Source organism: Pteropus alecto, unplaced genomic scaffold (assembly GCF_000325575.1).
Source record: "Pteropus alecto unplaced genomic scaffold, ASM32557v1 scaffold125, whole genome shotgun sequence".
NCBI lineage: Eukaryota > Metazoa > Chordata > Mammalia > Chiroptera > Pteropodidae > Pteropus > Pteropus alecto.
Genome location: NW_006436888.1, coordinates 5,997,127 through 6,005,028, shown reverse-complemented (window position 1 = coordinate 6,005,028; position 7,902 = coordinate 5,997,127).

Sequence of the window (7,902 nt, the reverse complement as noted above, 5' to 3'; positions counted from 1 at the left end):
TTGCAAGGCTCCTGGAAGATTTCCTTCAGAATACCTTCCTGCTGCAGTGAGTCAGAGCTGTAATCTCTTTTTCCTTAGGATTCCGCTAGGACTTTCCTTGAGTTTCTTTTATGACCACGTATTATAGTTCTGTAAGTATTTTGTCTGTCTCCTTGGATGGAAGTGTCTTATGGGTATGGTAACACCTCGTGTGTCCCGCTTCACCAGTTCGATTTCTACCTTGCACGATGCTTTGCCCGTTATAGGCTAGAGTAGGTGAGAGACTGAGTCAGCAGCGCTGATTTCTTTCCTGGCTTTGGGAACCATGTCTGCTGAGTGCATCAAACAATCCCAGACATTCGGTGTAACCATGTAACCCTACGAAATAAAATCCTACTCCAAGCAAGAGGAAGTCTGAATTCTAAGCCCAAGTAAGAGTCGGAATGGCGGAATTTCAAGTAGTTAACTTTAGAGATGTTAGGTCAATCACAGGCATTGCCTCCGATTATAGCCAGAAATGACATAGAATTATTAACAAGCCTTAGAAAGCCGTAGGCATTCCTTGCCAGGCAGTCACCATCATTTTAGGCAAGAAGGAGTTTAAAAAATAGAAAATGGCTAACGTCAAGTCAATAGCAATAACAGACAAGATCTAGTCCTTAGAGGCCTCGTAAGAAAAATATTGCTACTATTTTTCTTTCAAGATTTTTTCCAACTTATAAGATAAGGATATACTTCTTAGATGGTAAAGCATTCAAAGACGACACCAATAGTACACAATCGAACGGTGCTGTTATTATTCCCTACTTTTTCCTAAACCTTCAAATTTTTCCCTCTCTTTTAATAATTCCCATTAACATGAAAGATGTGATATTATTTCTCCCAACCTTAAAAACAAACACTTCTCCCTTCAGCTCTGCTCTCTTTTGCTGCAAAACTTCTTGAGAGAGTTGTCTATACTTGCATTTTTCTTCGGCGTGCTCTGATCAGGTTCCTGACTCATCACTCCACAAAAACTGCTCTCAAGGTCACCAAGAAACTGCTCGTTGTGAAATTTAATGGACAATCTCAGTCTTCATCTGACATGATCTATCAGCAGCGTTGGCCACGGTTGCTCATTCCATCTTTCTTTGAACATTATTCAATTGATTTATCAGATTCCACCATCTAGTAATTTTCCTCCAACTCCAAGGCCAGTCCCTGTCTGTCTGTCCCTTTTGCTGGTTCCTTTACCACCAGTTGCTTCTTAATGTTGGAGGCCTCAGGGCTCAGTCTGGCGACCTCCTCTCTTGCTGTAATCACTCCTTTAGTGATCTCATGCCATCTCAGGACTTTCAATTTTATCTATGCACTGAAGATGCTTAATTAATGTCTCTAGTCTATACCTTTCTCCTAAACCCCAGATCTATCTATCCAACTGTCTCCTTGACATCTTTACTTCAAGGTCTAGTAGAAATCTTAAGATTTAATATGCTGAGCTCCTTATTTTCTTCTCAAAATCTACTCCACCCAGAGTTCTCCCCATCTCAACAAATGGCAACTTCATCCTTCTACTAAGTGTTGGAGTCATCCTTGACTTTATTTTGTTTTCATTCTCACACTCCGCTCCCAAATTCCGTTGGCTCCTTCTTCAAATTATATCCAGAATCCAACCACTTCTCCCTACCTTCACTGCTGCCACCTTGTTTAGAGCCCCCAGCACCTCTCACCTGCATCATGGCGCCTCTCACCTAACAGATCTCGATGCTTCTACTCTTTCTCCCCTATGGTCTGTGTTCAACATAGCAGTCTGAGCGATCCCTTTAAAATGTAAAGCAGATCATGTCACTCTTCTGTCCAGAACTCTCCAACAGCTCCCATTCTCAGTGTAAAAAGCCACAGACATCACCCTGCTTTCTTTAACATGCTGCTTGGGCCATGCTGGCCACCTGCCAGGCTTATTCCTGACTCAGGGCCTTCCGTTTGCTCTGCTCCTAATTCTCTCCCTCCGACATTTACTTGGCTCACTTCTTCCCTCCCTTTAGGTCTTTCTTCAAATATTACTGGCTTGGTTAGGTCTTCTCAGACCACCTTCTTTAACTTGAAAACACCCACCGTTTTTGCTTTATTCCTCTTCTTGGATTTATTTTAATCCATAGCATTTATCACCTTTTAGTATTCTATATAATTTAATTATTTTACTTATCGTCTGCCTCCCTTGGTGGATGAAAGCTCCTCGAGGGCAGGGGTGTTTGTTTTTGTTTTTACCGCTCTTACACCTCTGTGTCTAGTCAGTGCTCAATAAATATTTTTTGCCTATTCACATACTTCTCTAGTTACTGAAGTTTTAGCAATAAACAAGACAGACCGGGGCTCTGATCTCAAAGGGTTCACATTCTCTTGGAGGTGGTGGGGGGAGGCGATAAACAAGTAAGCAAGTAAATAATATCCTTTCAGATTTTGCCATGAAAGAACTAAACAGGGGATGTGATAAAAGGGTGATGGAGAAAGGCAAGTGACTTTAGAGAGAGTGGCCAAGGAGGGCTAACTTATCATTAGCATGCAAACCTCACAAGCTTGTCCGTCTTCCTGTCTTGCTCACAGCTGTCATGGGATTTCCCAGGGTGGGGGGTGGAGGTCCTCAATTTGGAATCTGTTCAGAAATAGGACATAGGACACAGAAAAGTGGAGATTAAAAAAAAAAATCATCTTATTGCTAATAAATGAGTTAATACTTCATCCCTAAATAAGAAATACCTAACTAGTCAATGGCACAGTTGGACAACTGGAGGCTCCCCGACAGAGGCAGATCCTGGCCCAGCGAGCTTATTTCAGCAAGGAGAGCAGACCAGAGTTTCCAGGCAAGAAGGTAGGGTATGAGAGAGAAAGCCAGACAGCGCTGAGTCCAGCACCCTCAGTCAGCTAACTCCTCCTTTCCTGGGACGAGTGAGTCGAGATGGTAGTATGAAGCTAGAAGTGGCATTCGAATTCTCTCTCCTCCACAGAAACGTAAGAAATAAGACGTGTTTCTTCCTAACATGCTGTGACAGCATGAAAACTCAGATTTCCTGCTGCAGGGAGAGCCATGCACTGATGATGCCAACTGTGTCCTCTCTGGATCCCCCACAGTGTTAGTGAGAGGCGACGCCTCCCACGGGCCGATCCCACAGGCAGGATGCCATGTTAATTCAGGCCCATTCCCGCAGGCGGTGGGATTTCTCTCATGGGCAGCTTTGACTTGGGGACATCCATCTGCTTGGCCAAAAACGTTCTTAGAACTGCTCTGCAGAAGGAGACTCTTCTCACCCAGTGCTCCTTCCTTGCCCCGGTCCTGTCAGGGGTAGTAGATCCATGTCAAACCCGAAGTCTCTCCCCACCTTCGCCTTTAACCTTCACCCTTCACATGCGTTTCCCCAAATAAGTCTCTGACATGTCTGATGCTATCTGGGTGTCTGCTTCTCAGAGGACCCAAACGTGCATGTTGTATCCTCAGCACATAGGAAAGGGCGGAACATGCAAAGTGCTCAATAAATATTCATTAAACAAATTAATGTACAAATGAGGAGATGACATTTGAGTTAAACCCCAAAGAATAAGAAGGAAACAGCCATGCAAAAAGCCAGGGGAAGAGTTTATCAGGCAAAGGAGACACCAAGCACCAAGGCCTCGAGAAGGAGAAGAGCTTGTCTTATTGAAGAGTAAAGGCCAGTGGGATCGAAGTACAGGACAAGGGGAGTGTGGGGTAAGACGGGGCAGGAGAGTCAGAGGTGACCCAATGCCATAGGATCTTACAGGTCACGACAAGGAGCTTGGGTTTTATTCAGTGAACAATGGGACATCACTGGGGGATTTTGAGCAGGTGAATGACGTGATCTGATTTATGTTTTAAGAAGGTCATGCGGACTGCTTTCTGAAGAGTAGGTTGAAAAGGGAGTAAAACAGGACCAGACAAGAAATGGTGGTAGCTTGGATTCAGGGACTGCAAGGGGAATTGAAAAGACGAGAACAATAAGTTTATGATTATTTGGAGTGGGACCTACTATAATTTGCCAATAAGACTGTATGAGGGGAAGGAGGAGTCAAGGAAGTTGCCGAGGTTTTGGCTTGGGCAACTGGACGGCTAGCGATGCCGTTTGCTGTGGGCGGTTTGGGGAGGAAGGGGCAGCTTGGTGGAAGCAAAGTGTCTATTAGGCAGCCCAGTACGAATGTCAGGCAGCTGGACACATAGTAGAACTCAGGGGAGAGATTTTGGCCACAGATATGTACTTGGCAGTCAGCGTATATACACGCTCTTTAGAGCCGTGGGACTGTATGAGGGCCCCTAGGGAAGGAGGGTTGACGGAGCAGAGGACTCAGCTCTGAGCCCTGCAGCTCTACACGTTTTAAAGGTCATCGGAGGAGGCAGCTAATGAACCTGAGAAAGAGCTTCCAGTGAGGCAAGAGGAAAACTTAGAGGAGTGTGGTCTCATGGAAGCCGATTAGGGAAAAATGTTTCAAAGACACAGAAGCACTCCACTGAATGCTCATGAGAAGACGAATAAATATTGAAGCCAGAAATGGAACTGGTCTTGGCCAAATGGAGGTTGTTGGTGACCCTGACAAAAGAATTTTCTCAGAATGGTACAGACAGGCTGGGCTGGATTGAGGAGTAAGGGAAGGAGTGAGAATAATAAACAAAGCTAACTCTTTTGAGTGTTTTGCTGTCAAGGGAAGCAATGAAGGGAGGCATAGCCCGAAGGCGATGTAGGGTTAGGGTAGGGATTTAGAGTAGATATGTGTCCAGCAGGGAAGGAGAAAATGATGCTGCAGAGGAAAGGGTATAAGACCTGGACCGAAGTCCTTAAAAAAGTAGGAGGAGAAGGAATCCGGAGTCTAGGTGAAGGGCTGGCTTTTAATGGCAGTAGAGAAAACAGAGTATATTTACAGATGTAGGGCTGTTTTGTAGAACCGAAGGAAGATAAATTTTGATCCAGTGAACTCTCTATGTTCTGGCTTGAATAGAACCTATCCTAAAAGATTATAAATTCTACTAAGGAACAAAAAGAACAAACTAATCAAAAACAGACTCACAAATATAGTGGACAATTTGGTGACAGACAGAGGGGAGAGGGGTTGGGAGGCTGGGAGAATGGGGTGAAGAGTTAAAGGAGTACAAATTAGTAGTTGATAGTTGGGCACGGGGAGCATGGTGGAGGGAATGCAGTTAGTATTAATATGATGGCTAAGTGGAGGGCCAGGGAGGGAGAGAGCAATTGCGGGGATCATTTTATGAACATTATAGATGTCTAACCAATGTACTGTATACTTGAAACTATTTTAAATAAATAAATTTATTTTAAAAAAAGATTATAAGTTCTAGAATTCACTTTACTGTCTTTTAGTTGATGAGGAAGCGATTTTTTAAAAAATTTGAGTAAAAAATAGTCACACACTTCTTCCCTTTTGTACAATAATAAAATCTGCCCAAGTATACTTTATTTTCAGTCTCACATTTTAATTTGTTCTATGTTCTCCCCCTTTATCTGTTACTAGTATTAACAAGTATTTTTGCTCACTGCCAAGTAATTCTAAGAATTAATTTGTCCTGGGCCCTGATGCTTGGTAGTCCCCAAGGGAGGCAGATTATTTTGCATGGTCCAAAGCAGGTAATGTAATGCTCAAATGGAAGAGACCAACAAAACAATGAAAACATGAGCTAAGCGTCATGAACACCTCCGAGACACTATTATTTATGATCTTGTGGGAAAACTTCCTCTAATGGAAGTGGTAGAAACTCCAGGACTTAGGTTCAAACACATCTGTAAAGGGCACTAGAGGGTATTAGAGGGATTCATTGTAAAAGATCCTGAGAAGTGCAGCTTATGATCAAAGAGACCTCATTTCTAATTTTTGTGATTTTACAAAATTACGTTATATTTGCAAAAAGCGTAGTATAGAATTTAAGAAAAAGAAATGGAGTGGAGTTCCATGTAAATGGTAAAGACATCCATGTATCTCTTAGTTTTAAAATAGTGAGACAGCTTCAAAAATCAACTCTATGTCAGAAAACCCAAATGTCATAAATCACAAAAGGTTAATGCTAGATAAGACATGGAATTTATGGTGAATAAAATACTGTGGCATAATCTTCACTACTCAGCAAATGAATATACAATCAGTTCTTTATCTTACACTTTTTGAATCATCACTGGGTGCTAGATATTGTATCCTATAATACATAGACAGAGATATTTGTATGATAGGGAAAAAATTCAGGAGTGGTATTAGTTTCGGAGGTAATTAGGATTAGATGAGATCATGGGGTAGAGCATTTATCAATGAGATTAGTACCCTTATTAGAGGTACAGGAGAGCTTGCTTCCAATCTCTGTCCTCAGTCATGTGTGAATGAGAAGTCACACTCTGCTCTCAGTCACAAAGAGGAGAAGCTGGAAGTCTGTAACCCGGAAGAGGGTGCTCACCAGACCAGACCAGGCTGGCACCCTGATCTTGGATTTCCAGCCTCCAGAACTGAGAAATAGATTTATTTTGTTTATAAGCCACCCAGTCTATGGCATTCTATTATAGCAGCTCAAATGGACTAAGAAAAATATTAAATAATTAAATATGCCTTGTAAAAGTGAATCTACTCCATCAGAAGCACAAGTGACAAAAGAAAAATAAACGAAACTACATCAAAATTAAAAAAAAATATTGTGCTGCTAATGATACCATCAAGAAAGTGAAAAGACAACTCACAGAATAGGTAAAAATATTTGCAAATTATATATCTGATAAGAGACTCATATCCAGAATATATAAAGAACTCTTACAACTCAACAGTAAAAGGATAAATAATTCAATTAAAAATAAACAAAGGACTTGAATAGATATTTGTCTAAAGATATGCGAATGGCTAATAAACACATGAAAAGATGTTCAACATCAGTAGTCCTTAGAGAAATGAAAAACAAAACCACAGTGAGATACCACTTCACATCTGTTCATGTGGCTATAATTAAAAAAGACAAACAATAACAAGTGCTGGTGAAGATGTGAAAAAATTGGAACCTTTATACATTGCAGGTGGGAATGTAAAATGATGCAGCTGCTTTGGAAAACAGATTGTCATGTTGCTCAAAGAGTTAAACATATAACTTAGTAATTCTCCTTCTAGGTATATACTCGAGAGAACTTAAACCGCATGTCCACACAAAAACTTGTACATAATTATTTACAGCAGCATTATTCATAATAGCCAAAAGATGGAAACAACCCAAATGTCCATTAACTGATGAATGGGTTAACAAAATGTGATATATCCATACAGTGGGATTATTGGGCTTTGTATGGAAATGAAGTACTGACAAATGCTGCAACATGGGTAAGTGAAAGCAGCTAGACACAAAAGGTCATTTAGCGTGGGATTCCACTGATGCGAAATATCCAGAATAGGTAAATCCACAGAGACGGAAAGTAGATTAGTGGTTGTCCAGAGGGAGGGGAGGGGAGAGAAGGATGGGGAGCGACTGTTAATAGTTTTGCAGTTTATTTCAAGGGTGACAAAAATGTTCTGGAGTAAGTGATGACGGTTCAACAACTTTGGGGATACACTGACCGTTGTAGGCTTTAAATAGGTGAATTGTATGGTATGTGAATTATATGGCAGTAATGATGTTTAACAAAAGAAGTGAATATATGAACATCAGTGTCACCAGGAGTCCAAATTCAGGCTTACACAGGATTCCTTTCCTGGAGAGCAGATAATATGCAAAGCCAGCAGTGGTCTAATTTTACTTACAAATTCCCTACATATCTAGCTGTCAGGTTACTATTTTAAGCAAGTACTAGAAAAAAAAAAATTCTCTTTTAATTCCGGAACATAATCTTTAAGATTATGGTTCAGTAAACCATCCAAAACAGTATATTTTTTGTATGTAGCAAAGTCAGGAATTATATGATACTT